The following is a 22,179-nucleotide window of genomic DNA, read 5'->3' on the forward strand; positions in this document are numbered from 1 at the left end:
GTTCCATGGACTTCCATTGGAAGATCCTCATCAGTTTTTAGCTGAATTCTTGCAAATCTGTGACACTGTCAAGACTAATGGGGTTGACCCTAAGGTCTACAGACTTATGCTATTCCTTTTTGCTGTAAGAGACAGAGCTAGAACATGGTTGGACTCACAACCTAAAGAAAGCCTGAACTCTTGGGGAAAAGCTAGTCAACGCCTTCTTGGCAAAGTTCTTTCCACCTCAAAAATTGAGTAAGCTTAGAGTGGAAGTCCAAACCTTCAGACAGAAGGAAGGAGAATTCCTCTATGAAGCTTGGGAAAGATACAAACAATTAATCAGAAAGTGTCCCTCTGACATGCTTTTTGAATGGAGCATTATAGGTATTTTCTATGATGGTCTGTCTGAACTGTCTAAGATGTCTTTGGATAGCTCTGCTGGAGGATCTCTTCATTTGAAGAAGACATCTACAGAAGCTCAAGAACTAATTGAAATGGTTGCAAATAACCAATTCATGTACACTTCTGAAAGGATAATTTATACGCTTTTTGGCATTGTTTTTAGTATGTTTTTAGTATGATCTAGTTAGTTTTTAGTATATTTTCATTAGTTTTTAGTTAAAATTCACTTTTCTGGACTTTACTATGAGTTTGTGTGTTTTTCTGTGATTTCAGGTATTTTCTGGCTGAAATTGAGGGACCTGAGCAAAAATCTGATTCAGAGACTGAGAAGGACTACAGATGCTGTTGGATTCTGACCTCCCTGCACTCGAAGTGGATTTTCTGGAGCTACCGAAGCCCAATTGGCGCGCTCTCAATGGCGTTGGAAAGTAGACATCGTGGGCTTTCCAGCAATATATGATAGTCCATACTTTGCCCAAGATTTGATGGCCCAAACCGGCATTCAAAGTCACCCTCAGAATTCCCAGCGTTAAACGCCGGAACTGGCACAAGGATGGGAGTTAAACGCCCAAACTGGCACCAAAGCTGGCGTTTAACTCCAAGAAGAGTCCCTACACGAAAATGCTTCAATGCTCAGCCCAAGCACACACCAAGTGGGCCCGGAAGTGGATTTTTATGTCATTTACTCATCTCTGTAAACCCTAGGCTACTAGTTCTCTATATATAGGACCTTTTACTATTGTATTTTCATCTTTTGATCTTGGTATCTTTTGATCACTTTAGATCTCTAGATCATCTTTGGACATCTAGTTCTTAGATTATTGGGAGGCTGGCCTCACGGCCATGCCTAGACCTTGTTCTTATGTATTTTCAACGGTGGAGTTTCTACACACCATAGATTAAGGTGTGGAGCTCTACTGTACCTCGAGTATTAATACAATTACTATTGTTCTTCTATTCAATTCCGCTTGTTCTTGTTCCAAGATATCACTTGTTCTTCAACTTGATGAATGTGATGATCCGTGACACTCATCATCATTCTCACCTATGAACGTGTGACTGACAACCACCTCCGTTCTACCTTAGATTGGGTGAATATCTCTTGGATTCCTGATACATGATGCATGGTTGATCGCCTGACAACCGAGCGCTCGCCTGACAACCGAGCCAGCCATTCCGTGAGATCAGCGTCTTCGTGGTATAGGCTAGAACTGATGGCGTCATTCAAGAGAATCCGGAAGGTCTAACCTTGTCTGTGGTATTCTGAGAAGGATTCAATGATTGAATGACTGTGACGTGCTTCAAACTCGCGATTGTGGGGCGTTAGTGACAGACGCAAAAGAATCACTGGATTCTATTCCGACATGATCGAGAACCGACAGCTGGATAGCCGTGCCGTGACAGGGTGCGTTGAACATTTCCACTGAGAGGATGGGAGGTAGCCACTGACAACGGTGAAACCCTTGCATAAGCTTGCCATGGAAAGGAGTAAGAAGGATTGGATGAAGACAGTAGCAAAGCAGAGAGACGGAAGGGACAAAGCATCTCCATTCGCTTATCTGAAGTTCTCACCAATGAATTGCATAAGTATCTCTATCTTTATCTTTATGTTTTATTCATCATCTATACCCATTTGAGTCTGCCTGACTAAGATTTACAAGGTGACCATAGCTTGCTTCATACCAACAATCTCTGTGGGATCGACCCTTACTCGCGTAAGGTTTATTACTTGGACGACCCAGTACACTTGCTGGTTAGTTGTGCGAAGTTGTGATACAGAGTTGAGATTGCAATGAGCGTACCATGTTGATGGCGCCATTGATGATCACAATTTCGCGCACCAATGGCTTTTTTGATCTTCTTCGCGTTTGTTTTTTCTTGGAAAGGGTTTCTGCTGAGACGTTAGTTTTTTCTTGGAAAGGGTTTTTGCTGAGACATTAGTCTTTTCTTGGAAAGGGTTTTTGCTGAGACATTAGTCATGTGGATTTTCCTGAATCTTTATTCCCTGATTGCCTCCAAAGGATGCCCCTGGACTCTGGGATGTGTCCTGGGATTTTCCTTTTTGTCTGTACCGCGCTGGAATGTGTTGTCTGAGTTGTTTTGATTTCGTCTGGGATGTCTTTACCTTTTTAGTAACCCAATCTTTTTTCTTGCTTTGTAGGATTAGTTGGCCATGTCTTCCCGAAAAAATATTGTCGAGGCGTCTTCTGAGGTTCCCGAAGGGATGTCCGATTGGCTGGACTCTCTTGTCTTGCTGTGTGTTTCTTTAGTCGATTCAGAATTTTGTGCGACACTTAGAAAGCATCATCGTGTCTGTAGCAGTGCAGATCAAGAGGGCAATTATGAGTTGGTAGCACCTGATTTTGGCGATAGAGTTTGCTTCCCAGTCTTGATCCAGGGGGAGCGTCCCTTCTTCTATGCTTATGACTTCTTTTTTAGCCAAATGAACATCACCTTTCCTTTTACTTCTTTTGAAACTGACCTGTTATTGTCTTGTAATATAGCCCCTTCGCAGCTCCATCCGAATTTATGGAGCTTCATCAAGATTTTTCAGCTTGTTTGTCAAGAATTTGGTGTTACGCCTTCTCAAACTCTTTTTCTGTATCTTTTTGTGTTGACCAAACCTGGGACTACCAAGAAGAAAGCTTCTTAGATTTCTTTTAGGTCTGCCTAGGGGCACAAGGTCTTTTCCATGTATGACGAATCTTTCCGGGATTTTAAGAACTACTTCTTTAAGGTCCGGGCTGTTGAAGGAGCCCGACCTTTCTTTCTGGATGAAAATAATGAGCCCTGCTTTCCCTTAGAGTGGCAGAAGAACGTAGTGGTATCCCGATATACTTAGGAGATGTTGAGCGAGGTCGAGCAGTACTTTGTGAGTGTTTTGGAGGATATTTGGGAGAACCTCCCCACTTGGATACTAAAAAGTCTTTGGGAGATCCGTCCCTTATTCGAACTGCTTTGGGTACTGCCTTGATATATCTTGTTATCTTTGTTTTTCTCCTGCTTTTCTTCCTGATGTGATAAATTGTTGTTTTTCATTTTGCAGAGATGGCCAAGAATAATGGTGCAATGAAGGCCTTCAAGAAGGCGAGGAAAGCTACTGCGGCTCAAAACATCTCGGCCCGGGCTGATGGGGAAGGAGCTTCCCAAGCTCCTTTGAAGCCATCCGTGCCGAGCTCTCCTGGCCCGAGGAGAATGATCCCTACACCTCAGGTTTGTTTAGTGGATCCCCATCAATCTTCTACTGCTGCTGTGGTTTCTTCTTCGGCCGCTCCTCCTCCAAAAAGACCTCAAACTGTTGAACTTTTCAATCTAGATGCCCCAGATTTTGATCCTATTGGTTTTGTGGACCAGCAGATCGCACCTTATGATGCTCTTTCAATGGATGATGTATCTCTCCTTCATCACTTGGATTTTATAACTCGGAGTAGTGTTAAGATTGCTCATATGGGAGCTGCTTTGTATCGTACTGCCCAAAATCTACCTCTGCATGCTACCAAAGCTTTTATGGAGGAAGCTAAGCGAGAATTTGATCGGATGAAGTGTCTCAAGGAGGAGTTTAAAGCGGAGGTGACTAAACTGAAGAAGGAGCTGGAAGGGGAGAAGGTGATGCCAAGGCATCTTAGGCTAGTTTCACTAGCATTTTTCTGTTAGTTTTAGTTGTTTTATGCATTTTCTTGAGCTTAAAGTAACCAAGAATGGTTAAATGAATAACAAAGCAATGAACTATCCAAACAGTATGATTTTGATGCAAATTCCATGAGTTTTTAGTTATATTACTTGAATGCTATGAATGGAAGATTTCTCATGAAATTTTGCAAGACTTTGATGCAGTTGTTTGGATGATTTCAGGGAAGAAGAGGCTAGGCAAGGAAGCAACAAAATCAATAAAGGAAGCTTGAATATCACATGTGGAGTTTAAGTTCCAGTTTAAGCTTAAACTGGAACTTAAACTGCCAAGCCATATAATGCTGGGAACTATCAGTGGCGTTTAAGCTCCAGTTTAAGCTTAAACTGGAGCTTAAACACCAAAATCATGAAAGCTGAGGAAAAGCTGAAAGTGGCATTTAACCTCCAGTTTAACCTTAAACTGGAAGTTAAACGCCAGAAATGAGAAATGCACCAGGGAGCCATTTCCACGTTTAAGCTCCAGTTTAACCTTAAACTGGAGCTTAAACGTGTTCGACCAAAATCCACAATCCAGGGTTGCTTTCTTCACTTCCACGTTTAAGCTCCAGTTTAAGCTTAAACTGGAGCTTAAATGTGTTCGACAATTCCATCCTCCAGGGTGCTTTCTTCATTTCCACGTTTAAGCTTCAGTTTAAGCTTAAACTGGAGCTTAAACGTGTTCGACAATTCCACACTCTAGGGTTGCCTTCTTCCATTTCCACGTTTAAGCTTCAGTTTAACCTTAAACCGAAGCTTAAACGTGTTCGACTACTTTACCCTCCAGGGTTGCTTTCTTCCATTTCCACGTTTAAGCTTCAGTTTAACCTTAAACTGAAGCTTAAACGTGATTGAATTATACCACCTCCAGGAGTGTCCAACGTTTAAGTTGCAGTTTAAGCTTAAACTGCAACTTAAACGCCACTAATTGAAAAGGTTTCTGGGCCAAAGATATTGCAGTTTAAGTTAGCATTTGAGCACAAACATTAACTTAAACGTACTCTGGTATGAAACCCAATTGAATATCATGGTTTATGGGATTGGGCCTGAAGAATTGATGAGTCTGGAATTTCAATTTGTTGAGTCATGTGTCATTACTTGATTATCACTAAGTTGGCTCAATGAATGTTACAGAATTGGATCAGCAGCCTCATCAGGATTATGGATCATAAACCCAAAGCAAAAGGAAATCAGGGAAAGGCCTCAAAGCCCAAGAAACACAACAAAAGCTCAATTTAGAAAGTGTATAAATAGGATAGAATTTAAGTTGGTTAGAGACGAGGACTAGAAAATTTTTTTTCATTTTTCTAGTTTTCATACTTTTTGTAATTGAATTCAGAGCTATGACTCACTAAACCCCCTTTCATTGGGTTAGGGAGCTCTATTGTAATTCAATGAATCAATAATAGTTTTTATCTTCTTCTTCAAACTTTTCTCTTGAATTTTTGTTAGAAAGCTTCTCGATCTAATTCCATTGGTTAGTTGTCTTGGGAAAGAAACTATCCATAATTGGAATCCTTCGGAACCTTGGGAAAGGAATGGAGGATTCATGCTAGAGAAGCTTTCTCAAAGTGAATTGGATTGGGGTTTGGATGGATATTGTGACATGTAATCCTACCAAATTGTGGTTCATGAAACTGTGTGGTATAATCAGTGATCGAGCGTCATCTCTTCTTATGAACATTTAAACCAAGGGATTGGGAATTTGTTTGTTTTTAGAGAGAATTGGTGAGCTAAGGGATTGGGATCCAATCATATAAGATTGCCAAGCAAAATTCAATGAACGCATTGGTTGAGGAAGGGATAAAAATGTTTTGATTCGGAGATCTCAATATCTCCTGAAACCCAATGAATTCCCCATTTCTGATCTACCACTTTCTCTTTACATTCTGCAATTAAATTCATGCAATCACCCCGATCCCTTTTTAATTTCAGCAATTTAGCTTCTCGCTCTTTAATTCATGCAATTTAAGATTCCGCAATTTCAATTTCTTGCCATTTACGTTTCCCGCAAATTTTACATTCCGCAATTCTCATCTAAATCTTGATTCCGCTCAACTAGAACACACTTCTAATCCGAATTGCTCACTCAACCAATCCTTGTGGGATTCGACCTCACTCTATTGTGAGTTTTTACTTGACGATAACCGGTGCACTTGCCGGAAGGAATTTTTGCCGATCGTGCAATTTCCTAAAATCGTAGCATCAAGTTTATGGCGCCGTTGCCGGGGATTGGTTTTCGATTGACAATTCTCAAATTGGAAGTCAACTAGATTGAGCATTTTTCTTGTTTTGTTAATTCAGTTCAAGTTACTTGTTGAATTTTAATTTCTGCACTCTGTTACTTGCTTTCTTTCTTTATGCCTTTAAATTCAAGCAACTAACTCACTGACTCACTAACTATTTGAATTAATTCCTCAACTGCTCTAACCATACTCTTCCATTAACCAAGAGTATTGCACTTGTTTGTTGCCTCTGCTGTGTTCTTGTATGACAGGTAGGAGAGGAGAGACATCAACTCATCCATATACAGAACCAGAGAGGACCCTTCATAAACTTAGAAGGGAAGCAAGAGGGAAGAGAGTACTGGGAGAAGAAGAATCTGAAGGAGAATCTGAGGACAATTTTGAGGAAGTTCTAGATCTCAACATGGATAGAGAAGTTCACAACCATGAGAGAGCTGATGGAAACAATGCCATTCTCGAGAGGAGGGTTCTTGGTTCATACATAAACCCAACCTCTGGGAATTGTGGTAGCAGCATTCAGAAACCACCCATTCAGGCCAACAATTTTGAACTCAAACCACAGCTAATATCACTTGTGGAGGATCATTGTTCATTTGGTGGGAGTGCTAATGAAGATCCAAACCAACATCTCACAAAATTTCTGAGAATTTGCGACACTGTGAAGTCCAATGGCGTCCAGGAAGATGCCTATAAACTGCTCTTGTTCCCATTTTCACTTAGGGACAAGGCAGCTAAGTGGCTGGAATCATTCCCAAGGGGGAGCCTAACAACCTGGGATGAGGTGGAAAGCAAGTTTCTGGCACGTTTCTACCCCCCACAAAAGGTCAATAGGCTTCGATCTGAGGTTCAGACTTTTAGACAACAAGATGGTGAAACTCTCTACGAGGCATGGGAAAGGTTCAAGGAGTTGACAAGGAAATGCCCACCAGACATGTTCCATGACTGGGTGCGATTGCATATTTTCTATGATGGACTTTCTTATGAATCAAGGAAGGCTGTAGACCATTCATCAGGAGGATCATTGAACAGGAAAAAGACTGTGGAAGAAGCCATTGAAGTGATTGAGACAGTGGCTGAGAATGAGTACTACTATGCTTCAGAGAGACACAACACTAAGGGAGTCATGGAGCTGAACCATGTTGATACAATTCTAGCCCAAAACAAGGTGTTTGCCAAGCAACTAGCAGAGCTCACCAGGAAATTAGAAACAAATCAAGTGGCTGCAATACACACACAAGATCAAGAGGAAGTAAGCACTTAAGGAGGTGATTGGGAAGAGGCCAACTATGTGGGAAATCAACAAAGGCAACCATATGATCCACATTCCAACACTTACAACCCAGGCTGGAAAAACCACCCAAACTTTGGGTGGGGAAACCAGCAAACCCAACCACAAAACCACAAACCTTACAACCCCAACCAACATAACAATTCCACATACCAAAACTCCAACCAAAGATCATACAAAGCCACACAAAACACTTACTCCCAACCACCATATCATGGCCAAAATAATCAACCTGCCCAACCTAATCCGAACCAACAATTTCAAGATCAATTAAACAAGATAGAAGGAATGCTGGCAAACATGGGTCAGGACATAAGTGAGTTGAAAAGCTTTAGGGATGATGTGAGATCTACCTTAAGGAACCATGGTGAAAAACTCAAGAGGATGGAGTCTCGAGTAGGAGAGCTATCTCAACAGGCCCCCAAGTCAACTGCAGTGTTCCCTAGTGACACAGAAAAGAATCCTAAAGGGGAACAAAAGGGAGTGAGATGGGAAGAATGCAAGGCCATCACCATATTGAAGGAAGTCTCAGAAGAAGAAGAAATCAGACCCTCAGAACAGGAGCCAGAAATCTTGAAGGAAGGTGTGGAAGAAGCTAAGCAGGAAAGTGAAACTGAGCAAGCCAAGGAACTGCAAAATAAAGGCATGCTGGAAACATACCAACCAAAAGCACCATTTCCTCAGAGGTTAGGAGGAGGTGAAAAAGGGAAAACATATTCAAGGTTTTTAGAGACATTTAAGTCTCTCCATATCAATATTCCCGTTCTTGAGATTCTCCAGCAGATGCCTACACATATCAAGTATTTGAAGGAATTGTTGAGCAAGAAAAGAGTTTTGAAGGGAGGACAAACTGTAATAATGAACAAAGAATGCAGTGCCCTCATCAAGAAGGACATAGTCTCTAAGAAAACAGACCCAGGAAGTTTTCATATCCCCTGCATCATAGGGGAAACAAAAATTGACAGAGGATTCTGTGATCTAGGAGCTAGCATAAATGTGATGCCTCTGACTCTTATGAAGAGGCTACAACTGAATGAGGTGAGATCCACTGATGTAATCATACAACTGGCTGACAAAACTCAGAAGTAAGCTGAAGGGGTAGTTGAGAATGTGCTGGTGAAAGTGGGAAATTATTTCTTCCCCACAGACTTTGTCATTTTGGACATGGAGGAAAGCTACCTACACCTTATCATTCTGGGAAGGCCATTTCTAGCCACTGCTAGAGCGCTCATAGATGTAGAACAAGGAGAGCTAATTTTGAGAATACATGATGAACAGCTCATTTTCCATGTTTTCAAACCTGCATCTGAGCCTGAACCAGAACCTGAAAAGCCTAAGGATGATAGTAGCCATCTGTGTTTGGAGGAAAGCAATCCAGCAGCTGAAACTCTGAAACAGTCCTTGGAAGGCAAACAAGAATTGCAAGAGTTAAAGCCACAAGAATCAATAGAAACAGCTCAGAAGGATCCTTCTGGCATAAGGGTCAATGAAGAAATCCTCAAGAGAGAGGGAAGAATTGTAAAGAAATTGCCAAGAGGGTGGAGAAACAAGAAAATTCCCACTGAAGGTTTCTCTCCGGGAGATAAAGTGATATCAAGTCATTATCTGCCAATCCCACCTGGTCTCAAAACCATTCCTTCCCAGCTCCCTCAAGTGTTCACAATCAGGAAAGTTCTTTCTATGGAACATTTGAAAATCATGAAGGAATCAAATGGGGACGTTTTCATAGTGAGAGGAGAGGACATCAAGCACTACAATCCACCCTAACAAGGGACAACCGTTAAGCTAGTGACGTTAAAGAAGCGCTTGTTGGGAGGCAACCCAACCTGAGGTAATACTCCTTTGCTGTTTCTTTTATTTGTTTCAATAAAAAGGTGAAGTAGTTTCTGTGCATTGCAAAGAATTAAGTTTGGTGTTTCACACCAAACAATGAATTCGTGGATCAATAATTCAAAGGGGAATGTGTGACTCTAAGTTTGGTGTTCCACCATACAGATCAACTGAACACAACAACCTTTGAATTATATGAAAGGAACAACCATTCTAAGCAATCACAGAAATGCTTAAAATCCTTAGCAGCAACTTCATTCCAAGGAGAATTCAAGGATTCAAAGAGCAGAGGAGTAAGTAGGAGACTAAGTTTGGTGTTCACACACCAACTTAAGACTCAGACACTTGCCCATACATAGTTGAGCTAACCACTCAAGTGCTTGAGAAGCAAGCAACTTCATCACTCTTTGCAGGAAAGGAAACAAGGATCTTAGAAAGAACATGAAGCAACAACTAGGAGAAGAAGGAGAAATCAAATTGTTTCCTGGCAACAAAGAGAAAACAAGAAATTTCACAAGGTGGTGTTGTTCCTTGACCATTCTTTAAAAGGCAAACAAAAGCATGCTTGTTCTGGTTTAAACTGTAATTGTTGAATCTTTCTGGAATGTGAAGTTTTTAGTATGAGTGTTGGTTTACTGCTTTAAATAAAGTGAATGCCTAGATGTTTGGATATAACTTCACCTTCTTAAACAAATGCTTTCCATGCTTGTTCTGTTTCCAAAAATAAAAGAAAAGTTTGAACAAAAGTAACTTGGCTCATTTAGTGACAAATCAAGTAGAATTAAGTGGTGGTATGCATGCTTGATTGTTTAGTCAGCTCACTGGAAATTGAGTGTAAAATTATCATTTTTGTGTAGAAGTTTGAATACTGTCTATGGATCTTGATGAATAAATGTCTTTGGCCATGAAAAAGAAAGAAAAAGAAGAAGAAAAAGCCACTGAAAAAGGGCAACCAAAAAGCAAAAAAATTGAGAAAATAAGCTAGGCACCAATGGTTTGAACTTCTGAGACAAATGCCTGTGGTGTTTATGTATTAAGGATATGCTTGGATGAATAGGTTCTGAGGAGTGTTTCAACACTTGGTAACTTGGGTTAACTAACCCGGGATTATCAACCAAAAGTCCATTATCAAGAGCAACCTAAATACAAAACATTTAGTCACACAAAGAGGTGCTGGGCACCAATGTCTCAAGAAGAAATGTGAACTAAAATGCCTGTAGTGGATATGTGTAGTGCACTGATAAGAAAAAGAAAATGCCAAAGGCTTGTGCAACACATGACACTGAGCAAACAAGGAGCAAAGGAGCTCTAAGAAAAAGAAAAACAAAGAAGGGAAAAGTGCCAAGGACATAAGAATAACAAGAGGCCATAGCAGTGTTTGATGGATGCAATGAAAAAGTGATAATCTTACCTGATAAGAATGAAAAAGTGATGCTGCAACTTTCTGCATAAAACCCTTCTGATGAACTTCAAGTGCTTACTAATATAGCCAATGTAATTGCTTTCTGTTTCATACTTTCTTCTCAAATAACTCAGGACATGCTTAGGGACAAGCAAGTATTAAGTTTGGTATTGTGATTCCAAGGCATCTTAGGCTAGTTTCACTAGCATTTTTCTGTTAGTTTTAGTTGTTTTATGCATTTTCTTGAGCTTAAAGTAACCAAGAATGTTTAAATGAATAACAAAGCAATGAACTATCCAAACAGTATGATTTTGATGCAAATTCCATGAGTTTTTAGTTATATTACTTGAATGCTATGAATGGAAGATTTCTCATGAAATTTTGCAAGACTTTGATGCAGTTGTTTGGATGATTTCAGGGAAGAAGAGGCTAGGCAAGGAAGCAACAAAATCAATAAAGGAAGCTTGAATATCACATGTGGAGTTTAAGTTCCAGTTTAAGCTTAAACTGGAACTTAAACTGCCAAGCCATATAATGCTGGGAACTATCAGTGGCGTTTAAGCTCCAGTTTAAGCTTAAACTGGAGCTTAAACGCCAAAATCATGAAAGCTGAGGAAAAGCTGAAAGTGGCGTTTAACCTCCAGTTTAACCTTAAATTGGAAGTTAAACGCCAGAAATGAGAAATGCACCAGGGAGCCATTTCCACGTTTAAGCTCCAGTTTAACCTTAAACTGGAGCTTAAACGTGTTCGACCAAAATCCACACTCCAGGGTTGCTTTCTTCATTTCCACGTTTAAGCTCCAGTTTAAGCTTAAACTGGAGCTTAAACGTGTTCGACAATTCCATCCTCCAGGGTGCTTTCTTCATTTCCACGTTTAAGCTTCAGTTTAAGCTTAAACTGGAGCTTAAACGTGTTCGACAATTCCACACTCCAGGGTTGCCTTCTTCCATTTCCACGTTTAAGCTTCAGTTTAACCTTAAACTGAAGCTTAAACGTGTTCGACTACTTTACCCTCCAGGGTTGCTTTCTTCCATTTCCACGTTTAAGCTTCAGTTTAACCTTAAACTGAAGCTTAAACATGATTGAATTATACCACCTCCAGGAGTGTCCAACGTTTAAGTTGCAGTTTAAGCTTAAACTGCAACTTAAACGCCACTAATTGAAAAGGTTTCTGGGCCAAAGATATTGCAGTTTAAGTTAGCATTTGAGCACAAACATTAACTTAAACGTACTCTGGTATGAAACCCAATTGAATATCATGGTTTATGGGATTGGGCCTGAAGAATTGATGAGTCTGGAATTTCAATTTGTTGAGTCATGTGTCATTACTTGATTATCACTAAGTTGGCTCAATGAATGTTACAGAATTGGATCAGCAGCCTCATCAGGATTATGGATCATAAACCCAAAGCAAAAGGAAATCAGGGAAAGGCCTCAAAGCCCAAGAAACACAACAAAAGCTCAATTTAGAAAGTGTATAAATAGGATAGAATTTAAGTTGGTTAGAGACGAGGACTAGAAAACTTTTTTTCATTTTTCTAGTTTTCATACTTTTTGTAATTGAATTCAGAGCTATGACTCACTAAACCCCCTTTCATTGGGTTAGGGAGCTCTATTGTAATTCAATGAATCAATAATAGTTTTTATCTTCTTCTTCAAACTTTTCTCTTGAATTTTTGTTAGAAAGCTTCTCGATCTAATTCCATTGGTTAGTTGTCTTGGGAAAGAAACTATCCATAATTGGAATCCTTCGGAACCTTGGGAAAGGAATGGAGGATTCATGCTAGAGAAGCTTTCTCACAGTGAATTGGATTGGGGTTTGGATGGATATTGTGACATGTAATCCTACCAAATTGTGGTTCATGAAACTGTGTGGTATAATCAGTGATCGAGCGTCATCTCTTCTTATGAACATTTAAACCAAGGGATTGGGAATTTGTTTGTTTTTAGAGAGAATTGGTGAGCCAAGGGATTGGGATCCAATCATATAAGATTGCCAAGCAAAATTCAATGAACGCATTGGTTGAGGAAGGGATAAAAATGTTTTGATTCGGAGATCTCAATATCTCCTGAAACCCAATGAATTCCCCATTTCTGATCTACCACTTTCTCTTTACTTTCTGCAATTAAATTCATGCAATCACCCCGATCCCTTTTTAATTTCAGCAATTTAGCTTCTCGCTCTTTAATTCATGCAATTTAAGATTCCGCAATTTCAATTTCTTGCCATTTACGTTTCCCGCAAATTTTACATTCCGCAATTCTCATCTAAATCTTGATTCCGCTCAACTAGAACACACTTCTAATCCGAATTGCTCACTCAACCAATCCTTGTGGGATTCGACCTCACTCTATTGTGAGTTTTTACTTGACGATAACCGGTGCACTTGCCGGAAGGAATTTTTGCCGATCGTACAATTTCCTAAAATCGTAGCATCAGAAGGCTAGCTCTCTTGCCCTGGCGGCCTCTGTGCGATTGGCTGAGGATGTGGCTTTGAAGCACAAAGAAAGCTATGTCACATCCTACCGAGAAGTGATGCATCTTTGGGGGGAGCTAGAGTCGGTCCGGGTTGATTATTCCGAGCTCCAGGGTCATCTTGTGGGCAGCGTAACTACTGCCTATGAGAACCTAAAGGAACAGGTTCGGGTTATTGCCCCAGAGGCTGATCTTGCCTTGTTTAGCTTGGATAATGTTGTGAAGGATGGCAAAATCATTCCCGAGGACCCTGATGTCGATGATGTTGAGCCTCCTCCTATTCCTTCTACCAAAGTCTCTGTTGTGCCGCCCTCTTCTTCTCAGGCAGTCGAAGTCGTTCAGCCTGAGTCTGATCCTGATGTCCAGATCCTGAACCGGGATGATGGGACAGTAGATGCATTGACTCTTCAGACTCGTCCTCCTTCACCCCGGGTTTATGCTACTGGGAAACCTTTGGACTCCCTTTGATTATTTCTGATGTATTTGTGTATAGCCCGGCCTGTGGGTTTTGAACTCTTTTATTTTGTAAATGGTGTTTTGTTTGACTGTTGATACTTCTGTTGCTTGTTTAGCAACTTTGTTTTGAAAAACAAAGTAACTTTCGAGCTTCCTGGGCTAATTTGGGTGGCCTCTGAAGCTTGCTATTATCATAACTTAGTAGTTTTTATATCCGGTCTGCTTTGCATTTGTCTTGGAACCTTCATAGGTTTTTGTCTGACATGATCAACTTGATTCTTTAGCCTGACGCTGCTCTCATCAATCTTAAACTGTTGTTTATCGTGATACTGAGATTGCCAATTTTTCAACTTGGTTTTTGTTTGTAGCCCTTCTTTTTTGGACCTTACTTAAGGTCTCTTCCAAGGGTAGCTTTATCGTGTCGGTTCCTGTCAATTTACTCAGTAATCCTCTTTCTTGGGCTTTGTTCAGGGATCTTTCAGGGATTAACTTTGTATCTTTGTATCTTGGACCGACTTTGTCGTGTCGGGCTTTGTCGAGTTACTTGATAATCCTCTTTCTTGGACCTTGTTCAGGTCTCTTTCAGGGATTTATCTTTTGTAACTTTATCTTCCCGGGCCGACTTTGTCACGTCGGGCCCTGTCGAGTTACTTGATAATTCTCTTTCTTGGACCTTGTTCACGTCTCTTTCAGGGATTTATCTTTTGTAACTTTTATCTTTCCGGACCGACTTTGTCACGTCGGGCTTTGTTGAGTTACTTGATAATCCTCTTTCTTGGACCTTGTTCAGGTCTCTTTCAAGGATTATCTTTTGTAACTTTTTTGTAGGAGTCCAACTCCCTCATGTCGGGCTCTTCGAAGTTATAGTAATCCTCTTTTATAGGGTTGGCCAAACCTCTTTCCAGGGCTTTACTTATAACTTGGGTTGTTGTGGCTGGTCCGACTTTTTGTGCCGGCCAGTCTTTAAGTTATTTTATAGCAATCCATTTTATTAGGACCTCGTCAGGTCCTTTCTATGGATCACTTTCTATAACTTCTTGCATTATTCTGTTTTCATCTTTGCCGATTTTGTAGAATTTGGGTTTTTAGCCCTCGTTTTTATCGTGATCGCGCAGTGAATTTGGTTTTCACTTTCTGTCGATCTGTAGCTTTACAATCGGGCGATGAATGTTTTCAGAATAATACGACTTGAACATTTGTAGAGAATCTGAATAAATTTTATTAAAAGAAAATGCAAATATACACGAGGAGTTAATTTTCTAAGTCGGGTGATTTGTAGGTCTTGGCGGGGCACCTCGTTAAAAACCTTTTTCAGGAAAAAGAGTGTGCCTTGTCCAAGATCTTTTATCATCCCTAGCTATAGTACCTTCTTAGGTTGCAGGCGTGCCATGATCTAGGAAGCTCTCGCCCGTCGAGTTCGGAAAGCCTGTAGTAACCCTTTCCCAGTACTTCTATGACTCGGAAGGGTCCTTTCCAGTTTGCTACCAGCTTTCTTTCTCCATGTCGAGTTGTTCTTATATCGTTTCGGATTAGGATGAGGTCGTTTTCAGCAAAGGCCCGCTGTATTACTTTTCGGTTGTATCTGGAGGCCATTCGTCGTTTCAACGCCTCTTCCCTTATCCGAGCTTTTTCTCGGATTTTTGGAAGTAAGTCGAGCTCTTCCCTTTGAAGTTGGGAATTGGCTTTTTCGCTAAAATGGATTACTCTGGATGATCCTTCTTCGATCTCCACTGGGATCATTGCCTCCATTCCGTAGGCTAATCGGAAAGGTGACTCTTTTGTCGTGGAATGTGGAGTCGTTCGATATGCCCATAGGACTTGCGGGAGCTCTTCATCCCAGGCTCCCTTTGCATCTTGTATTCTCTGTTTTAGCCCTGTTAATATAACTTTGTTAGCAGCTTCAACTTGCCCATTAGCTTGGGGGTGCTCAACAGAGGTGAATTGTTGTTTTATATTCAGGTCGGCCGCTAGTTTTCTAAAGCCTGCGTCTGTGAACTGGGTACCATTGTCTGTAGTGATAGAGTATGGAACTCTGAACCTTGTGACGATGTTTTTATATAGTAATTTCCGACTTCTTTGAGCTGTGGCATTGGCTAGGGGTTCTGCCTCGATCCATTTTGTGAAGTAGTCTATTCCTACTATGAGGAATTTGACTTGTCCTGATCCATGAGGAAAAGGTCCGAGGAGATCAAGTCCCCATTTTGCGAATGGAAAAGGTGAGGTTACGCTGATGAATTTCTCTGGCGGAGCGGTGTGGAAGTTGGCATGTCCTTATAAATTCTGTGGCTTCTTTTTGTAGAGTTGGCCAATAGAATCCTGCCCGAAGTACTTTTTTGGCGAGTGCTTGTGCTCCAAGGTGATTGCCACAAATGCCACTGTGTACTTCTTCTAGGATATCCTTAGTGTTGGAGGTCGGCACGTGATGAGCGGATAATTTATACGCTTTTTAGCATTGTTTTTAGTATGTTTTTAGTATGTTTTAGTTAGTTTTTATTATATTTTTATTAGTTTTATTTAAAATTCACTTTTCTAGACTTTACTATGAGTTTGTGTGTTTTTCTGTGATTTCAGGTATTTTCTGGATGAAATTGAGGGACCTGAGCAAAAATCTGATTCAGAGGCTGAAAAAGGACTGCAGATGCTGTTGGATTCTGACCTCCCTGCACTCGACGTGGATTTTCTGGAGCTACAGAAGCCCAATTGGCGCGCTCTCAACTGCGTTGGAAAGTAGACATCCTGGGCTTTCCAGAAATGTATAATAGCTCATACTTTGATCGAGATTTGATGGCCCAAACTGGCATTCCAAATCAGCTCAAGAATTCTGGCGTTTAACGCCGGAACTGGCACAAGAATGGGAGTTAAACGCCCAAACTGGCACAAAAGCTGGCGTTTAACTCCAAGAAAAGTCTCTACACATGAAAGCTTCAACACTCAGTCCAAGCACACACCAAGTGGGCCCGGAAGTGGATTTTTATGTCATTTACTCATCTTTGTAAACCCTAAGCTACTAGTTCTCTACAAATAGGACCTTTTGCTATTGTATTAGACATCTTTTGATCATGTTTTTATGATTGAACCCTCTTTGGGAGGCTGGCCATTTGGCCATGCCTAGACCTTGTTCTTATGTATTTTCAACGGTAGAGTTTCTACACACCATAGATTAAGGTGTGGAGCTCTGCTGTACCTCGAGTATTAAGGCAATTACTATTGTTCTTCTATTCAATTCAGCTCATTCTTGTTCTAAGATATTCATTCGCACCCAAGAACATGATGAATGTGATGATTATGTGACTCTCATCATCATTCTCACTTATGAACACGTGCCTGACAACCACTTCCGTTCTACATGCAAACAAGTCTTGAATGTATATCTCTTGGATCCCTTAATCGGAATCTTCGTGGTATAAGCTAGAATTGATGGCGGCATTTAAGAGAATCCGGAAGGTCTAAACCTTGTCTGTAGTATTCTAAGTAGGATTCAATGATTGAATTACTGTGACGAGCTTCAAACTCGCGATTGTGGGGCGTTAGTGACAGACGCAAAAGAATCACTAGATTATATTCCGACATGATCGAGAACCGATAGATGAATAGCCGTGCTGTGACAGAGCGCGTTGAACATTTTCACCGAGAGGACGGGACTGTAGCCATTGACAACGGTGATGCCCAACATACAGCTTGCCATGGAAAGGAGTAAGAAGGATTGGATGAAGATAGTAGGAAAACAGAGAGACGGAAGGGACAAAGCATCTCCATACGCTTATCTGAAATTCCCACCAATGAATTACATAAGTATCTCTATCCTTATTTTATGTTTTATGTTATCCTCCATAACCATTTGAGTTCGCCTGACTGAGATTTACAAGATGACCATAGCTTGCTTCATACCAACAATCTCTGTGGGATGGACCCTTACTCGCGTAAGGTTTATTACTTGGACGACCCAGTGCACTTGCTAGTTAGTTGTGCGAAGTTGTGATAAAGAGTTGAGATTGCAATTGAGCGTACCATGTTGATGGCGCAATTGATGATCACAATTTTGTGCACCAAGTTTTTGGCGCCGTTGCCAGGGATTATTTGTGTTTGGACAACTGACGGTTCATCTTGTTGCTTAGATTAGGTATTTTTCTTCATAATTTTTAAGAATGAATTCTAGAGTTTCAAGGTGATGTTCTTATCATCACCAAAGCTGATTGATTCTCATCAATTTAGCTCTTGAATGTAATGTCCTGCTGAAGCTTGGCTAGCCATGTCTAATCTTTTTAGACTACAGCTTTAGACTAACATTGCATGATTCCTGGAATTCTTATTAAAAGTTTTGATCCTCTTTATTTTCTTTTTCCACATAATTTTCGAAAAAAACCAAAAAATTTTACAAAATCATAAAAACCAAAAACATTTCTTGTTTGAGTCTAGTGTCTCATTTTAAGTTTGGTGTTAATTGCATGTTTCTGTTCTTCTTGCATTATTCGAATTCATTCATGTGTCTTCATTGATCTTCAAGATGTTCTTGATGATTTTCTTGCTCTGATCTTTAAATTCTCTTGTTTTGTGTGTTTTGTTGTTTCTCATATGCATTCTCAATTTGTTAGTGTCAGTAGTATACAAACTTCTAAGTTTGGTGTCTTGCATGCATTGTTTATTTGATTTTAGTTGCATTTTGATTATTCCCCATCATTAAAAATTCAAAAAAATTTTAATTCGTGTCTTTTCAAGTCAATAATACAGAGAATTGAAGATTCAGAACATACAGCAGAGGAATTACACAAAAAAAGCTGGGCGTTCAAAACGCCCAGTGAAGAAGGAAAACTGGCGTTTAAATGCCAGCCAGGGCACCTGGCTGGGTGTTTAACGCCCAAAAGGGTAGCATTTTGGGCGTTAAATGCCAGAATGGATACCATTCTGGGCGTTTAACGCCATGATGGCACAAGAGGGAAGATTCTGTTTTTAATTCAATTTTTTTTTCAAGTTTTCATAATTTTTCAAAATCAAATCTTTTTCAAATCATATCTTTTCAATCATATATTTTCAAAATCAATTTCTTTCCATTTTCAAAAATACTTGCTAACAATTAATGATTTGATTCAACATTTCAAGTGTGTTTCTTTTTCTGTTGAGAAAGGTTTAATGTCTGAATCATATGTTTTAAATTTCTTGTTAGCCAAGTCATTAATTTTAAAAATAAAATCTTTTTAAATTGTTTTTCAATCATATCTTTTCAATCAAATCTTTTTAAAACCATAACTTTTCAATCATATCACATTTTTTTTAAAAATAGTTTTCAATCATATCTTTTTGATTTCTAATTTCAAAATCTTTTTCAAATTTCACTTAATTTCTTTCCCAATCTTAGTTTTCAAAAATCAATTACCATTTTTCAAAATTTCTTTTAATTAATTCACTTTAATTTTCGAAAATTTCTTTTCCTCTTCTCACATCCTTCTATTTATGGACTAACACTTCTCCTCAATGCACAATTCGAACTCTATCCCTCTTGATAAGTTCGAATTCTTCTACCTCCTCCTTCTATTCTTCTTTTCCTCTGACACCTCAAAGAATCTCTATACTGTGACATAGAGGACTCCATATTTTCTTGTTTTCTTCTCTTTCATATGAGCAGGAGCAAAGACAAAGGCATTCTTGTTGAAGCTGACCCTAAACCTGAAAGGACCTTGAAGCGAAAGCTAAGAGAAGCTAAAGCACAATTCTCTGTAAAGGACCTAACAGAAATCTTCAAAGAAGAAGACATGGCAGCCGAAAACAACAACAATGCAAACAATGCAAGGAAGCTGCTGGGTGACTTTACTGCACCTACTCCCGACTTCTATGGGAGAATCATCTCTATCCCTGCCATTGGAGCAAACAACTTTGAGCTTAAGCCTCAATTAGTTTCTCTAATGCAACAGAATTGCAAGTTCCATGGACTTCCATTGGAAGATCCTCATCAGTTTTTAGCTGAATTCTTGCAAATCTGTGACACTGTCAAGACCAATGGGGTTGACCCTGAGGTCTACAGGCTTATGCTATTCCCTTTTGCTGTAAGAGATAGAGCTAGGATATGGTTGGACTCACAACCTAAAGAAAGCCTGAACTCTTGGGAAAAGCTAGTCAATGCCTTCTTGGCAAAGTTCTTTCCACCTCAAAAATTGAGTAAGCTTAGAGTGGAAGTCCAAACCTTCAGACAGAAGGAAGGTGAATCCCTCTATGAAGCTTGGGAAAGATACAAACAATTGATCAGAAAGTGTCCTTCTGACATGCTTTCTTAATGGAGCATCATAGGTATCTTCTATGATGGTCTGTCTGAACTGTCCAAGATTTCATTGGACAGCTCTGCTGGAGGATCTCTTCATCTGAAGAAGACGCCTGCAGAAGCTCAAGAACTCATTGAAATTCTTGCAAATAACCAATTCATGTACACTTCTGAAAGGAATCCTGTGAACAATGGGACGAATCAGAAGAAAGGAGTTCTTGAGATTGATACTCTGAATGCTATATTAGCTCAGAACAAAATATTGACTCAGCAAGTCAATATGATTTCTCAAAGTCTGTCTGGAACGCAAGCTGCACCAGGCAGTACTAAGGACGATTCATCTGAAGAAGAAGCTTATGATCCTGAGAACCCTTCAATGGAAGAGGTGAATTACATGGGAGAACCCTATGAAAACACCTATAATCCTTCATGGAGAAATCATCCAAATCTCTCATGAAAGGATAAACAGAGACCTCAACAAGGTTTCAACAACAATAATAGTGGAACAAACAGGTTTGGCAATGGCAAGACTTTTCCATCATCTTCTCAACAACAGACAGAGAATTCTATGCAGAGCCACTCTGACTTAGCAACCATGGTCTCTGATCTAATCAAAACCACTCAAAGTTTCATGACTGAAACAAGGTCCTCCATTAGAAACCTGGAGGCACAAGTGAGTCAGCTGAGTAAGAAAGTTACTGAACTCCCTCCTAGCACTCTCCCAAGCAATACAGAAGAGAATCCAAAAGGAGAGTGTAAGGCCATCAACATGGCCGAATTTGGAGAGGAGGAAGAGGCAGTGTTCGCCACTGAGGAAGACCTCAATGGACGTCCACTGGCCTCCAACAAGTTCCCTAATGAGGAACCTTGGGAATCTGAGGCTCACACTGAGACCATAGAGATTCCATTGGATTTACTTCTGCCATTCATGAGCTCTGATGAGTATTCTTCCTCTGAAGAGGATGAAGATGTCACTGAAGAGCAAGTTGCTAAGTACCTTGGAGCAATCATGAAGCTAAATGACAAGTTATTTGGTAATGAGACTTGGGAGGATGAACCCCCTTTGCTCACCAAAGAACTAGATGACTTGACTAGGCAGAGATTACCTCAAAAGAGACAGGACACTGGGAAATTCTCAATACCTTGTACAGTAGGCACCATGACCTTCAAGAAGGCTCTGTGTGACCTAGAGTCAAGCATAAACCTCATGCCTCTCTCTGTAATGGAGAAGCTAGGGATCTTTGAGGTACAAGCTGCAAGAATCTCACTAGAGATGGCAGACAATTCAAGAAAACAAGCTTATGGACTTGTAGAGGATGTTTTGGTACAAATGGAAGACCATTACATCCCTGCTGATTTCATAGTCCTAGAGAATGGGAAGTGCATGGATGAATCCATCATCCTTGGCAGACCCTTCCTAGCCACAGCAAAGGTTGTGATTGATGTTGACAGAGGAGAATTGATCATTCAAGTGAATGAAGAATCCCTTGTGTTTAAGGCTCAAGGATATCCCTCTATAACCATGGAGAGGAAACATGAAGAGCTTCTCTCAAAACAGAGTCAAACAGAGCCCCCACAGTCAAACTCTAAGTTTGGTGTTGGGAGGCCACAACCAAATTCTAAGTTTGGTGTTGAACCCCCACAGTCAAACTCTAAGTTTGGTGTTTGGAGGTTCCAACATTGCTCTGAGTATCTGTGAGGCTCCATGAGAGCCCACTGTCAAGCTACTGACATTAAAGAAGCGCTTGTTGGGAGGCAACCCAATGTTATATTTATCTATATTCCTTTTGTAATTTTATATTTTCTGTAGGTTGATGATCATGTGAAGTCACAAAATCAATTGAAAAAGCAAAAATAGAATGAAAAACAGAAAGAAAAATAGCACACCCTGGAGGAAAACTTGCTGGCGTTTAAACACCAGTGAAGACAGCAAAATGGGCGTTTAATGCCCAGTTTGGTACCATTCTGGGCGTTTAACGCCATAAAGGGGCACCAGACTGGCGTTTAAGGCCAGGAATGGGCAAGAAGCTGGCGTTAAACACCAGAAAAGGGCAACAGCCCGGCGTTTAACGCCAGGATTGGCAGAAGGAGCATTTTTGCACGCCACTTGGTGCAGGGATGAGTTATCCTTGACACCTCAGGATCTGTGGACCCCACAGGATCCCCACCTACCCCCACCA

General features: G+C 40.4%; 2 non-coding genes across 2 annotated transcripts; both read right to left on the reverse strand.

The window, feature by feature from the left end:
- Positions 1-7,125: 7,125 nt before the first annotated feature.
- Positions 7,126-7,229, reverse strand: LOC112793104 (small nucleolar RNA R71). The gene has a single exon (XR_003197814.1). It is a non-coding gene; the product is annotated as a small nucleolar RNA R71 (small nucleolar RNA).
- A 12,672-nt stretch (positions 7,230-19,901) lies between these two features.
- LOC112792997 (small nucleolar RNA R71) lies at positions 19,902-20,009 on the reverse strand. Its single transcript, XR_003197711.1, has one exon. It is a non-coding gene; the product is annotated as a small nucleolar RNA R71 (small nucleolar RNA).
- Positions 20,010-22,179: the final 2,170 nt, after the last annotated feature.

This window comes from Arachis hypogaea, chromosome 3, assembly GCF_003086295.3.
Source record: "Arachis hypogaea cultivar Tifrunner chromosome 3, arahy.Tifrunner.gnm2.J5K5, whole genome shotgun sequence".
NCBI lineage: Eukaryota > Viridiplantae > Streptophyta > Magnoliopsida > Fabales > Fabaceae > Arachis > Arachis hypogaea.